Genomic DNA, 15807 nt, shown 5'->3' with positions numbered 1-15807 from the left:
CATGTTGTGTTTTCATATGTAGTTGTTTTTTTGTTCTTTTTTTCTGGAGATGCTGAAATTGATTCTTTTCTTTTTTATAATAATAGTGGCTATTTTACAAAGTATGAATAGTCATAAATTTATGAATACAGTCAAAACGAAATACTACATATAGTAGTGTATTATTTGTTCGCGCAACATATAGAAATACAAAAAAATTGAATGATTCGAGACTTCTAATTATTAAGAATTTGTTGCTCTCTTATTTTAATTTAAAATAATTTATCTCTTATTTTATGAATTTACTATAAAATTCAAAGATAGCTACGAATGATAATTTTTTAAAAGTATAACTACGAATGGTAAAAATAGTTAGATGCATTTGATGTGTCGCATAATTTTTTCTTTTACAAATACAAATTAATTTTGTCAATGAAAAATTGGACAAATAAGAAAAATCACCTTTAGATTAGAATTTTGTCTTTAAACGCCAAAACCTTGGTGTAATGGGTCCTTTTCATTTTAAGGATTTCCTTCTCCATTTAATGAACTTTGTTGGTGATGCACCAATCACGTCCACTGTCTTGATTTCTCTATTAATAAATAATATATTTTGATAAAAAAATCATGAATTTTTATAAATAATGTCCTAACACAAATTTTAGACTTTTTCTATTAATAAGCTCAATAAAAACAAAGAGACCGCAAGGGAGATGGGAGACCTAGGATCAATTTTCTTAACTAGGAGCCTCATCAATCAGAACTCGTCGCACTAGATATGATTTACATCTTTTGTATGGTTTGCGAGCTATTTCAATATTTGGATTTGGAAATTTTAAAATCTTGTTTTTATAGATCCATTTTTTTACATTTTTTTTCAAACCATTTTTTACACTTCTTTTTATCTTTTCGTTTACCAATAAATTTTATGCTATGTAAGAATTTTGGAGATAATAGTGGAAGCTTCTCGTTGGCAAGAAACTGTCCAATACAGGTTAAAAGTTGATTTTAGCTTTTCCAGTTAATGCCAATTGGCACGTAATCATTCTATGGGCAACTGGCTAGCAATCAACAATATATGAGAATATTAGTAAAAATTAAAGAACACTAATCATAAACACACATAATTCATAAAAGATCAAAGGATTAATCGTATATCTCCAATCATGCGAGTGATTTAGTTTTAATATACATTTCAATCAAATGATCTAATTGTTTCTATCTATCTTTTAATTTTAATATAGGTAAGAAAGATGAGAATATCGCAATTTGATTTACCACTTTTCAACCAAGAACAACGTAACAAAAATTTAAGTTATATACATTAATATTATAAACATATTTTATATGTTGGGATTAGTAAGAATAGTACTGAATATGATGTATTAGTAATGCGGGGTTAGTAATGCTACGATTATTTCTTATCTATTGTTTGGTTTGGTGTATTAAAAATAACATACATTGCATAAGGGTGTATACATGCTTATCCATGTATTAAAAATTATGATATTACTAATGCTATGGTTTGCTATATATTTTTTATACATAGGATAATACCAAATAAAGTGTATAATTAATATATATATTAATTATACATAGGTTAAAAGAAAAATAATATTAAAACTAATACATATAGTATTATTTTCCCCTAATACGTCCTATCAAACGACCCCTAACAATGTAAACATATTTACACTATCAATATAGTTAGCCGGTCATTACAAATATTACTCTTATCAAATTATTATATCAGACTTGATACGAAGAATAATCTATCAAATTGCGTAAGAAAACCTTACACTATTCAGTGTAGAAAGCACAAACTCATATTACGATTGTGAAAGGCTACGATTTAAGCACGTAAAAGGACTAAAAAGTTGAAAATAAACGAGCTGTAGTAGCAGTACTAGAGATCAAGTTTTGAGGGAAAATACTTTATTAAATCTCCAAAAGCTCTCTGCCGTTGTCAGAAATCTTACTCAACTTCACATGTAAAATAAGCTATCTGTTTACTTTTAAAATCGGATAATAATTGAATTTATACATAATTTTAAGGATACGTGATCTAACCTGATATAAAAATGAGAAATCAGATTCAAATTGAAATAAATGATAAAAAGGTAAATACAAACCGCGCAGGTTGAACAATCTTGGCCTTGAAGGTTGGTCACTCTCCAGTCAAAGATGCTGCAATCGGTGCCGGAACAAAGTGATAAGATAATAATGACTAGAAATAACAGTTCATTTCTTTTGGATGCGTGTTACCCTCCCCTCTACAAATAATCAGACCATCTTTATATGGTAGAGGAGTCCTACTTTAGGTACAAATCTATATAAGGTAAAAAATCTCATGATTTGCTAATTAATCGGTTTCATTGATAGGTGCCGAGATTTCCGCCGTGATATCCGACCGGTTACGGATATTTCGGCCTTCCGTTATTTTGGTTTGATAATGTGTTCTCGAGCTAATTCGGAGTCATGGTCAGTTCCGGGGTTTCGGACTCGATAATCTTGAAGACGCATGTTCTAACCTCGTGCCTTGGTTCGATGGAACCCCGGGTCGATCTTCAATCCATTATGTTTCATCCCCGATCTGCCATGCAATAGATGAGCTCGGTTTCTACCGTATACAGATAGTCCGCTCAAACAGTTTGGTGTCCACCGTGGGGCTAAGGATAATAGTGGTTATTTGATACAAATCTCCATACATACTGTTTTACACTTGCTCTTTGAAGTGTCTTTGATTCCAAGTTAAAATACAAAAATGTCAAACTCTCAATCAGCACCTCTGCATGTTGACAACGAGTCAGGTCACCAAGGTGAAAATAACAACATAGCGCCCAGTAACGAGATACCACATGCTGATCCCGCTGGAATTCCAATCGCGGATCCGATTGACGCTAATTCACATGTGGCTATCTATACAAACTTGCCTACCGACCCCAAAAATAGTGTTCGTGATGGAGCCCGATCGAAAAACTCAAAACACGCAAAATATTGAAGGAGACAGGATCAGTCTACGAGTGATCTTCGAAATGTTGCAGGCTCAATAGGCGGCGATAGCTCAGTTATAGAACCAAAGCCGTGCACCGAGTAGGGTTGAGCCCGATCTTCCCCGAAAAGTCATCCGCAGGGATGAACCGGTCATAGAAAGGTCAAACGAACACGAATCTGGGGCTAACCCCGAGATCATAAAAATGCTCGAGGAGTTGACAAAACGGATAGAATCGGGGGAGAAGAAGATCGAGGCTAACGATAAAAAGGTAGAAACTTACAATTCCAGGGTAGACCAAATCTTAGGAGCACCTCCGATATTGAAGGGCCTGGATTCCAGGAAGTTCATGCAAAAACCTTTTCCACGAGCGTGTCTCCGAAGCCGATCCCCAAGAAGTTCTGTATGCCTGAAATACCCAAGTATAATGGAACAACTAACCCAAACGAGTATGTAACCTCTTATACATGTGCTATCAAAGGGAATGACCTGGAAAACAATGAGATCGAGTTTGTTCTGTTGAAAAAATTTAGGGATACCCTATCGAAGGGAGCTATGATATGGTATCACAATTTACCTCCTAATTCTATTGATTCATTTGCTATGCTTGCAGATTCTTTCGTAAAGGCACACGCAGGTGCCATCAAGGTCGAGACTAGGAAATCAGACCTTTTCAAAGTCAATCATAAGGATAACGAGATTCTCAGAGAGTTCGTGTCCGGTTTCAAATGGAGCGAATGGATCTGCCACTGGTCGCCGATGATTGGATTGTTCAAGCTTTCACTCAGGGACTTAATATTCGAAGCTCAATGGCTTTACAGCAGCTGAAGCAGAACTTAGTAGAATACTCGGCTGTTACATAGGCCAACGTGCATAACCGGTATCAATAAAAAATCAAAGTCGAAGATGATCAACTCGAGGGGCCCTTCGGGGTCTATCTATCCCGTCAGAACCCTCGACAGAGTCAGGAGAGATATATATCACGAACCGAGGCCAAACAGCGATTGGTATCAGCCGTATAATAGAGATCGAAGAAGCAGCGGGTCCGGGTGAAACTCCATGAGATACGAAAAGAGAAATGACTGAGGTCAAAGCAGTCAGGGACTTATGACCAAAAATGGCTTCGACAGGTCCAAAGACGCACCGAGGCTATCGGAATATAACTTCAATGTCGATGATGCCGCCATTATATTAGCTATCGGGCACATCAAAGATACTAAATGGCCCTGACCTCTACAGTCCGATCCAACCCAAAGGGACCCTAACCAGATGTGCAAATATCATGGCACTCACGGTCACAGAACGGAAGATTGTCGATAGTTGAGAGAGGAAGTGGCCCATCTATTCAACAATGGGCACCTTCGGGAGTTCTTGAGCGACTGAGCCAAGAATCATTTCAGGAACATGGATTCTAACAAACAGGAAGAACAAGAAGAACCTCAACACGCCATTAACATGATCATTGGAGGGGTTGATATCCCACAGGGGCCGATGTTGAAACGCACCAAAGTATCCATCATGAGGGAGAAGCGAACTCGAGACTACATACCGGAGGGAACTTTATCTTTCAACGAAGAAGATGTGGAAGGGATCGCGCAATCCTACAATGATGCACTGGTAATATATGTACTCGTAAATAAAATCCAGGTTAAACGTGTGTTAATTGATCCAGGTAGCTCAGCCAACATCATTCGATCAAAGGTCGTGGAGCAGCTCGGTCTACAAGACCAAATCGTGCCTGCAGTTTGAGTTCTGAACGGATTCAACATGGCATGTGAGACAACTAAGAGCGAAATAACATTACCCGTAAACACCGTCGGGACTATCCAGGAGACTAAATTTTATGTGATCGAAGGGGATATGAGGTATAACGCTTTATTCGGAAGGCTATGGATCCACAACATGAGGGCGGTGCCCTCGACACTACACCAGGCACTGAAATTCCCAACACCTGACAGAGTCAAAACGGTCTACGGAGAACAGTCGGCTGCGAAGCAAATGTTCGCGGTCGAGGAGGTGATACCGGCATCTACAGTTTCAACATTGAAGGGCCCAAAACAGATGGTAAAAAATGGGCCCAAATAGCAATCACTGATACCATCTTCGGCAGATTTGGACAAACAAAAGGAAGTCGAGGATGATGATTATGGGGTTCCCAGATCTTTTATAGCCCCTGATGATTCTGACGCCACTAAATCGACAGTCGAGGAGTTGGAACAAGTCATATTGCGAGAAAGCTTGGCCGATCGAAAGGTATACCTGGGCACGGGGCTAAGCTCCGAGCTTCGGGAAAAACTCATTCAATTTATTATAACTAACGAAAATTGTTTCACTTGGTCCCACCTCGATATGACAGAAATCCCGCCGGAGATAACCACTCACAAGCTAAGCCTGGACCCGAAAATTTAACCGGTTAAACAAAAGAGAAGACCCAGTCCAAGATCAAGCATGCTTTCATAAAGGATGAGGTATCTAAACTTCTTAAAATAGGGCCCATTCGGGAGGTTAAATACTCGGATTGGTTAGCAAACATATTGGTAGTCCCTAAAAAATGGAATGAACTAAGAATGTGTGTAGACTACAAAGATTTGAATAAGGCATGCCCCAAAGACTCTTTTCCTTTGCCCAACATCGACCGTATGATCGATGCCACGTCCGGTCACGAGATCCTCAGTTTTCTCAATGCCTATTCCGGGTACAACCAAATACGGATGGACCTGGGTGATCAGGAAAAAACTTCCTTCATCACTAAATACGGCACATACTGTTATAACATAATGCCATTTGGATTAAAAAATGCCGGTGCTACTTACCAATGCCTAGTAAATCGGATGTTCGAGGAACAAATAGGAAAATCAATGGAGTTTTACATTGATGAAATGTTAGTTAAATCCCTACGAGCAGAGGACCATTTAAAACATTTACAGGAAACCTTCAGCATACTGAAGCAGTACAATATGAAGCTGAACCCAGAAAAATGTGCGTTTGGAGTTGGGTCGGGTAAGTTCCTTAGTTTCATGGTATCCAATCAGGGAGTCGAGATCAATCTAAATAAAATCAAAGCCATCAAAGATATCACGGTCGTGGATAATGTAAAGGCCGTGCAAAGGCTAACCGGGTGAATAGCCGCCCTGGGATGATATATTTTGAGGTCGTCCGACAAGAGCCATCGATTCTTCGCATTGTTGAAGAAGAAGAGCAACTTCCCGTGGACACCGTAATGCCAAAAAGCTTTGGAGGAACTCAAGAGGTATTTATGGAGCCCGTCCCTTCTTCACACACCGAAGACGGACGAACCACTATACTTGTACTTGGCGGTCTCGAAGATAGCGGTAAGTAGGACCTTAGGTGAGACCGAAACTAGGTACCCTCACATGGAAAAACTGACGCTCGCTTTGCTAAGCGCCTCTAGGAAGCTAAAACCCTACTTCTAATGTCACCCCATATGTGTCGTAACTACTTACCCATTGAGGAGCGTTATGCATAAGCCCGAACTCTCGGGCCGATTGGCCAAATGGGCCATAGAAATAAGTGGGTATGATATTGAGTATCGACCTCGGACCGCCATTAAGTCTCAAATTTTGGCAGAATTTGTGGCCGACTTTACACCGAACCTAATACCCGATGTCGAAAGAGAGTTATTGGTTAACTCAGGAACTTCCTCGGGAATCTGGACCCTCTTCACGGATGGTGCCTCAAACGCAAAAGGTTTCGGACTTGGCATCGTACTAAAGCCACCGACAGGTAATATAGTTAGGCAATCTATTAAGACCGTGAAATTGACTAACAACGAGGTTGAATATGAGGCCACGATTGCAGGCCTTGAACTAGCCAAGAGCTTGGGGGCAGAGGTGATCGAAGCCAAGTGCGACTCCCTCCTTGTAGTAAACCAAGTCAATGGAACATTCGAGGTTAGAGAGGAACGAATGCAAAGATACTTGGACAAATTACATGTGACATTACATCATTTCAAATAATGGACTTTGCAACACGTACCTCGAGATCAAAACAGCTAGGCCGATGCCCTCGCTAACTTGGGGTCGTTGGTCGAAGACGACGAGTTCAACTCGGGAGAAGTCGTATAAATTATGAGATTGGTGGTAGAAGAAGGACACGCAGAGATCAACTCGACGAGCTTGACTTATGACTGGAGGAATAAGTATGTGGAATATCTCAGATACGGTAAAATGACCTCGGATCCAAAAGAGTCGAGGGCCCTGCGTACAAAGGCAGCTCGATTTAGCATGTCCGAAGACAGAACCTTGTTCAGAAGAGCATTTGATGGCCCACTTGCAATATGTCTATAGGCGGGCGATACTGAGTATGTTTTGAGGGAAATCCACGAAGGTAACTGTGGAAATCATTCGGGCATCGAATCGCTGGTTTGAAAAATAATCAGAGCCAGTTATTACTGGATCGACATGGAAAAAGACGCAAATGAGTTCGTTCGAAAATGTGATGAATGCCAAAGACACGCTCCGATGATCCATCGATCCGGGGAGCTACTGCATTCGGTTTTGTCATCATGGCCGTTCATGAAGTGGGGAATGGACATCGTTGGCCCCCTTTCGTGGGCACCCGGTAAGGCTCAATTTATATTATTTATGACTGACTATTTTTCTAAGTGGGCGGAAGCTTAGGCGTATGAGATGGTCAGGGAGAAGGAGCTCATCTATTTCATTTGGGACCACATCATATGCCAATTCGGAATGCAGGCCGAGATTGTATGCGATAATGGGAAACAGTTCATCGGAAGCAAAGTAACCAAATTCCTTGAAGACCACAAGATCAAAAAGATCCTATCGACACCTTATCACCCTAGTGGGAATGGACAAGCTGAATCTACCAACAAAACCATACTCCAAAACCTTAAAAAAGGTGAACCGATGCCAAAGGAAGATGGAAGGAAATATTATCCGAAGTCCTATGGGCATACCATACAACCTCGAAGTCCAATACCGGAGCTACCCCGTTTTCTTTGGTTTATGGCGCCGAAGATTTGATACCGGCCGAGGTCGAGGAACCAAGTATCAGATTCCAAAATGCAACAAGGAATCGAATGACGAAGCTAAGAGTACGAACCTGGAGCTATTAGATAAAAGGCGCGAAGTCGCCCTTTTCCGGTTAGCCGCCCAAAAACAGCGCATCAAAATATATTATAATCGAAGGGCCAACTTTCGACACTTCAATATCGAGGATTTGGTACTACGAAAGGTCACGCTAAGCACCCGAAACCCGAACGAAGGAAAATTAGGGCCGAACTCGGAAATACCGTACCAAATTATCGAGATCACCGGAAAAGGATCCTATAAGCTCGGAACAATGAACGACGAGCAACTACCAAACAACTGGAATATAACTCGCCTAAAGCGATATTACTGCTAAGGTATAAACCCGTTATTTCCTTTATTTACATCTTAAACTAACCCCTGTAGGTAACCAAGAAGGGACAGTACGAGGTTTTAGGTCTGAAAGCACGCGTTGCACTCTTTTTTTCTTAAGCCGGTTTTTTCCCAAATGGGTTTTCCGGCAAGGTTTCCAACGAGGCAACAAGTAAATAGTGATAACTTAGAATTGAAGGCTAGCAACGAACCAGTGATGATGATCATAACAGTGTTCGAGGCCCCTCTTCAGACAGCCCCGAACACTGGGGGCATTACCCTCTGATATCGACTTTAGCAAGGAAAAAGACTTCGGGATTGAAGGGTCTCGATTGATAGGATTTAATGTAAGGGCCAAACGGTCAAATGAACTGTGCCCACATAGACTGCTCAAACTCTGACACAAAGCATGTACACATACATTACTATTATGCACAAGAATAAAGAGAAGTCTCTTTTTTGCAAACATCTTGTCTTTTAAAGCTTTTTCCTTTACATTTCTCAAGGAATTCCGTGCTTCTGATCCCCTAAAGGAAATGAGCCCAAGGGCCGCCTTAACCTGAGTTCGAATAATCACTCTCTCACTCGGGGACTGCCGTCTGAAAAACAAACTCGAACGATCCAAGCTATTAGACCTCGGGGCTATAAAGACCTGTTAGGCAATCCCCAAATTTTGTAGGCTAAGTCCACCCCCACTCGGGGACTGCCATCTTAGGCAAACCCGGATAACTCGGGATAATGATATTAACACGGGACAACACCTGAACTATAAAGGCTACGTCCACATAAACACGGCTAGGAGACGTCTGAAGACCGTAACAAAATCAACAAAGCCTTGAAATTTCTTAACCATTTTTAAAGGCTACCCTCGGTAAATTATGAACCTAAACTACTTTGGGGAAACGTTTTCGGTAACACTGAATCCCCACGATGCCTTAAAATAAAATAATGTTAAAGGCAAGGTTTGTTCGAACCATTGAACATGACCTAACTATTTCGTGTTAAGGCATTTCGATCTTTGCCAATACAAATAAAAAAGCAAAGGAAAAATTCAAAAGCTGTGAAAGGGAAAAGCCTTATATATATCAAAAATTCTTTTAACAAGAACCGTATAGCGCCGGTACAAATTCTTTACAAACGCCGAAAACGGCCTCAACAAAAAGATGATACAAAAAACAAAAGGCAAAAACGCATAAAGAGATCCTAAATGGCCTAGTCTTCATCGGGGGCCACGCCATCGCCTATGGGGTCTTCGCCACCATCGGACTCACCCGAATCTTTGGACCCCTCGGAATCTTCCTCCTCGGGATAAGCCACATTCTTGGTCTTGGCTTCGTATATCTTGGCATTTTCGATTTCAGCCAATAAATTAAAATCCCAAGCATGGACTCCCTCGAGGGCCTCCCTTTGGGATTGCCACTTCGCATGCTTCACATACTCCTCGCTTGGTCCTGAGACGCCTTGGCATAGACCTTGTGCTGAGCCACCCTATCGTCAGCCTCGGCCCTGACCACGGCAACCTCTAACTTGGCTGCCTCAAGATCTTTGGCCAGATTTTCTTGATCGGAGATAGCCGAGTTCAGCTGAGATTGAAGCTCCTTGATCTTTTTGGCCTGTACCGAGGTTTTTTCCTTTGCAGCCCGAAGCTGGACCTCGACCAAAGCCAACTATGCATGGGTAGTCTCCTTCTCCGAGGCCAGGCGGTCTATGTTTTTTTTCCATTCTTCGGCCTTAGCCTTCACCGTATCCACCTCCGCCTGGAGCTGCTCGATCTGGTCAAGTTTCTTTTGAACCTGCAGGTTCGGGTTGTTAACTACTGTGTCTGAATTATTGTCACTAACTTCAAATACTCGTCTTACCTGATCGATCAGGCCGGCATGCTCCTTCCGAGCCTCTTCTAGCTAAGACTGAAGCTTATCACAGCTTGTAAGCATCCCTATTTTCAACAAGCACCCGGGTTTCGGCCTCGTATTGGTTTAACTCTTCCTGATATCGGAGAAAAGTTTCGTGATGAAGCATCGAGACATGCGAACACAAAGAAGGACGTTACGATTTTTTGCAACTTAATCTAAGTAAATAATAAAAAGGCATTCGAAGTTACCTGATTTAACGCCTATTTAGCTTCGTTGAAAAGACAGGGGCCCTCCACCTTATCCATTTTGGCCTGATCGTTTTCGGTCACCAGGCATCAAAGATAGCTGGCAACCCTCACGGGGGCGGAGAGAACCCGGGCATCCTCTGGTATGGATATGATGATTGACCGCTTTCGATCAGGATTTGCACTCGGGGCTGGGAACCGGCCTACTAATCTCAGACTCGAAGAAGATCCACTGGTTCTCGAAGATGGAACCTTCTTTGGTATCGGTAAATCTCCTAACCCGCTGACATCCTCCAAGGCGGTAGAATCTAAGCCATTGAAGAAGTTGTTGAAGGAATCTGCCGTCCCTTGAGGCCCCTCATTTGGGCGTCCTTTCAGCATCTGGCCCTTGTTTATCACTGAGTAGGTGAATGATGGTGACCTGGAAAGATCTATCACACCGAGCGCATCTTTCGAGGCATTTCCCTCAGCCCGAAGAGTACCGGTTGTGGTCTCCTTGTCGACCTCCCCAACTAGGGGCAAAATGGCCTCGTCCTTCCCTGTTTCGGAGGCCTCGGATGCCTCCTCCTCATCGGCTACCCCGGTTTGAGGCAGCTCGATACCACTTCTCATGCGGGTCATCAGCTCGGAGGCTTCTTCTTCTTCTTCGGACTCGTCCCTCAGTCGACTAAGAGAATCGGATGGGACCTCCCAGACACTGGCACTTTCCTTGGATTTACACGCCAGTCTCTTTTTTGGTTTTTTCTTCTCCGAGTTCGGAGAACTCACAGCCCTTTTTCTTTTCTTCTCTTTATCCTGCCTCGGAACAGATGGTTCGGGGAGGATGTATTCATCACCGGACGGGGGCCTCATTTTGACATCTTTAGAAAGACCTACAAGAAAGAAAAAGTGAGAACGGATGCAGTTAAGAAAACTAAGTGTTAATTCACTCAGTAGAGAAATCTCACAGTGAGCACGGGCCTCCCACCGGCCCTTCGAAAGTTCGCGCCATGCGCACTCGAAATAGGGTTTTTGCAACACGATTCCCTCGACCCACTTCTTGAGTCAAGGAACTGCATCCGGCATCCGAGCAACAACTACATCACAAAGAATCAATAAGAAGAAAGGCAAAAGAAAATTGATAAATAAAACCTTAAAAGTAAGGTTATACTTACGCTTCGTGTTCCATTTCTCAGGAAATGGCATGTCCTCAGCCGGTATTAAGTCTAAGGTCCTCACTCGAATGAATTGGCCCAACCAGCCTCGGTCCCGATCCTCGTCGATGCTCGAAAACGAGGCCTAACTGGCCCGACGAGTAAGTTTTATTAGCCCCCCTCGATAGAGTCAGGGACTGTACAGACGCATGAGGTGGTCAATGGTGAAGGGACACCCCTCGATCTTGTTTACAAAGAAGCGGAGGAGAATGACTATCCTCAACAAGGAGGGATGAATTTGACCTAGGGTCACCTCGTACCTCTTACAAAAGGCGATGATGACCGGGTCCAAGGGGCCCAACATGAAGGGATAAGTGTAAACACTCAGGAAACCCTCCACGTGGGTAGTGATCGCCTCCTCGGGCGTAGGAACCACTATGTGCTTACCGGCCCAGTTGTAGTCCTCTTTGACGCACAGACTCAGCGAAAATTTGATGCAGTTTGGGTCATTGTGGACAGGTTGACCAAATCAGCACATTTCATTCCAGTGATAGTTACCTATTCTTCAGAGCGGTTAGCTAAACTTTACATTCGTGAGATTGTCCGCCTTCACGGTGTGCCCGTGTCTATTATTTCAAATCGAGGTACGTAGTTTACCTCACACTTCTGGAGGGATGTATAATGTGAGTTAGGCACGCGGATTGAGTTGAGTACATCATTTCATCCACAGACAGACGGACAGTCAGAGCGCACCATTCAAATATTGGAAGATATGTTTCGCGCTTGTGTTATAGACTTTGGAGGTTCTTGGGATCAGTTCTTGCCACTTGCGGAGTTTGCTTATAATAATAGCTACCAGTCGAGCATTCAGATGGATCCATGTGAGGCATTATATGGAAGGCGATCTCGTTCGCCAGTTGGATGGTCTGAACCGGGAGAGGCTCGATTGTTGGGTACCGATGTGGTACAGGATGCCTTAGATAAGGTCAAGGTTATTCAGGATCGACTTCGCACAGCTCAGTCTAGGCAAAAGAGTTATCCTGACCGTAAAGTTCATGATACTGCATTCATGGTTGGAGAAAGAGCATTGCTCCGGGTTTCACCTATGAAAGGTGTAATGAGGTTCGGAAAGAAGGTCAAGTTGAGCCCTAGGTATGTAAGACCCTTAGAAATTCTTGAAAGGGTGGGCGAAGTAGCCTACAGGCTTGCATTACCACCTAGTTTATCAGTGGTTCATCCGGTGTTCCATGTGTCTATGATCCAGAAATATCATGGTGATCCGTCCCATGTGTTAGATTTCAGTTCAGTCCAATTGTACAAGGATTTGACTTATGAGGAAGAGCCGGTAGCTATTCTAGCCCGACAGGTCCGACAGTTGAGGTCTAAGAGTTATCCTTCAGTTCGGGTGTAATAGAGAGGTCAGCAGGTAGAAGCATCTACCCGGGAGTCCGAGTCGGACATGTGGAGTAAATATCCACACCTTTTCACCAGCTCAGGTACTTTTTCTAATTCCGTTCGAGGACGAATGTTTGTTTTTAGAGGTGGAGAATGTGATGACCCAAAATGTCATCTTTAAATTTAATAATTATTTATGTGTCCTAAGACCTCAAAAAATACTATTCATCATTCCTCGACTTGCATGCGCAGTCCGTATAATTTTTCGGAAAGTTTTTATATGAAAAATTGATTAAAATGAGAAATAGAGCCTTAAAACTCAATTGGGTTGACTTTGGTCAACATTTTGAGAAAACGGACCCGAATCAGTGTTTTGACAGTTCCAATAGGTCCGTATCGTGATTTGGGACTTAGGCGTATGTCCAGAATTGAATTCGGAGGTCCCTAGCTCGAGTTATCGCATGTTGTCGAAATTTTGAAGTTTAAAGGTTTAATGACTTTAAAACATTGACCAATATTTGACTTTATTGATACCGGGTCCGTATTTTTGTTCCGGAACTCGGTATAGGTCCATTACTATATTTATGACTTGTCTATCAAATTTGGTGAGAAACGGAGTTGGTTTGACGTGATTCGAAAGTCTGGTTGTTAAAATAGAAATTCTAAAGTTTTCTTAAAAATTTCATTTGATTTGGTGTCTGATTCGTAGTTCTAAATGTTAAATTGGTATTTTTATTAAACGAGCGAGTATGAGGTTTTTGGATTTGTGTGCATATTTTGTTCGGAGCCCCGAGGGCTCGGGTGTGTTTCGGACGAAATTCGGATCATTTAGAGCATGTTGAAAGCAACTGGTTCTTGGCAGAACCTGGTGTAATCGCATCTGCGAAATGGTGACCGCAGGTGCGCAGCCGCTTCTGCGGGAAGCTGATCGCTTCCGCAACTTTGGCCTTGGGTTGTGGCTTTGCTTTTGCGGAGATGAATCACACAGGTGTGCGACCGCTTCTCCGAACGGAGGACCGCAAATGCGGAACCTCTCGCTTCTGCGGCTTCATCAACGCTTCTGCACAGTCGCAAATGCGACAGGAATGTCCACAGATGCGGAACTTCACCTGGCAGCCTGGAATCGCAAATGCGAGATTTGTCTCGCAAATACGAGTCCGCAAATGCGGAACTTGTATCCGCAGATGCAAAAAAGACTGGACAGAGCCCATAAATTCGGAAGTCGCCATTTTTACTCATTTTTGAGTTTTAAGTCTCGGATTTGGGCGATTTCAAAGGGGATTTTCACGACTTTGAATTGGATAAGTGTTCTATAACCAAGAGTGATTATATTTCATAAATGCACGTCAATATTCATCATTTATTTCGGATTTAGATGGAAGGAATTGGGATTTTTATAAAATCTTCCAAAAATGTAAAATTAAGATTTGAAGGTCTATTTGACATCGGAATTTGGTAATTTTTGTATGGTTGAACTCGTCTCGGAACGGGTGTTTGAATTTCGTAAGTTTTTTCGAGATTTGAGATATGGGCCCCACTGTGAACTTTTGGGATGAATTTCAGATTTTAATCCGAAAAATTTATAAATTCATATGGAACTAATTCCAACGATTTGTATTGAATATATTGAATTGTCTATGACTAGATTTGAGGATTTCGGACACTAATTCGCGAGGCAAGGGTATATTGGAAACTTGAATTTGGTTGCGAAGCGAGATAAATACCGTGGTTAACCTTGACTTGAGGGAATAGAACCCTTGAATTATTTGCTACGTGAATTTTATGTGAATGACGTATAGGCGAGGTGACGAGTGTCTATACATAGTCAAATTAATTATTTGCATAATTACTTGAAAAATCATAAATCGTTTTAAATCATGAATTAATTATTATATTAATTATTTCTCTCCTGTTTTTTGCTCAATATCATGCCTTGAATCCATGCTATCATTGCTACATGCTTATTTGATTTATGTGACTTAGTTGCCACTTGACGTTTAGCATACTAATTATTAAAATGCCTATTACATCCTTAATTTCCACAATAAATTGCTACTTGTCATCACTTATTTCTAATAAAGCATAATTATTATATGACTTGATGCTTAATAGTTTCTTATTGAACGTGGTATTTATTGAAGTATTTTTTTATTACATTTAAGAGTTGTTAAAATATATTGGGGGATCGCCGCAACGGAAATAAAAATGATTATATTGGGGAATCGGGTTGCACGCCGCAACAGATTTATTTAAAGTTTATATTGTTGGAGCGGGTTGCACGTCGCAACGGAATTTAATTGAAAGGTTATATTGGGGGATCAGGTTGCACGCCGCAATATATTTATTTAAAGTTTATATTGTTGGAATGAGTTGCACGCCGCAATGGAAACAAGTTGAGGGATTGTGACTGCTGAATTGACTTTAATTATTGAGATTAGTTACCGGTCTTACTACTATTCCCGTTATTATTATTATTATTATTATTATTATTATTATTATTATTATTATTATTATTATTATTATTATTATTATTATTATTATTCATATTATTATTATTATTGTGTACAGGTTAATGTAAGCGACCTGCCTTAACCTCGTCACTACTTCGTCGAGGTTAGACTCGGCACTTACCAGTACATGGGGTCGGTTGTACTGATACTACACTCTGCACTTCTTGTGCAGATTTCAGAGTTGGTCCCAGCGGCGTACTGTAGATTTGCCCAGATACAGCTACCAGTGGAGACTTGAGGTATAACTGCACGACGTTCGCAGTTTTGAAGTCCCCTTCTATCTTATCTCAGCTGTGTATTATATTTCAAACAGCTTGAA

The sequence above is a fragment of the Nicotiana tomentosiformis genome, chromosome 10 (genome assembly GCF_000390325.3).
Source record: "Nicotiana tomentosiformis chromosome 10, ASM39032v3, whole genome shotgun sequence".
Lineage (NCBI taxonomy): Eukaryota > Viridiplantae > Streptophyta > Magnoliopsida > Solanales > Solanaceae > Nicotiana > Nicotiana tomentosiformis.
Note: the sequence above shows the minus strand (reverse complement) of the source record.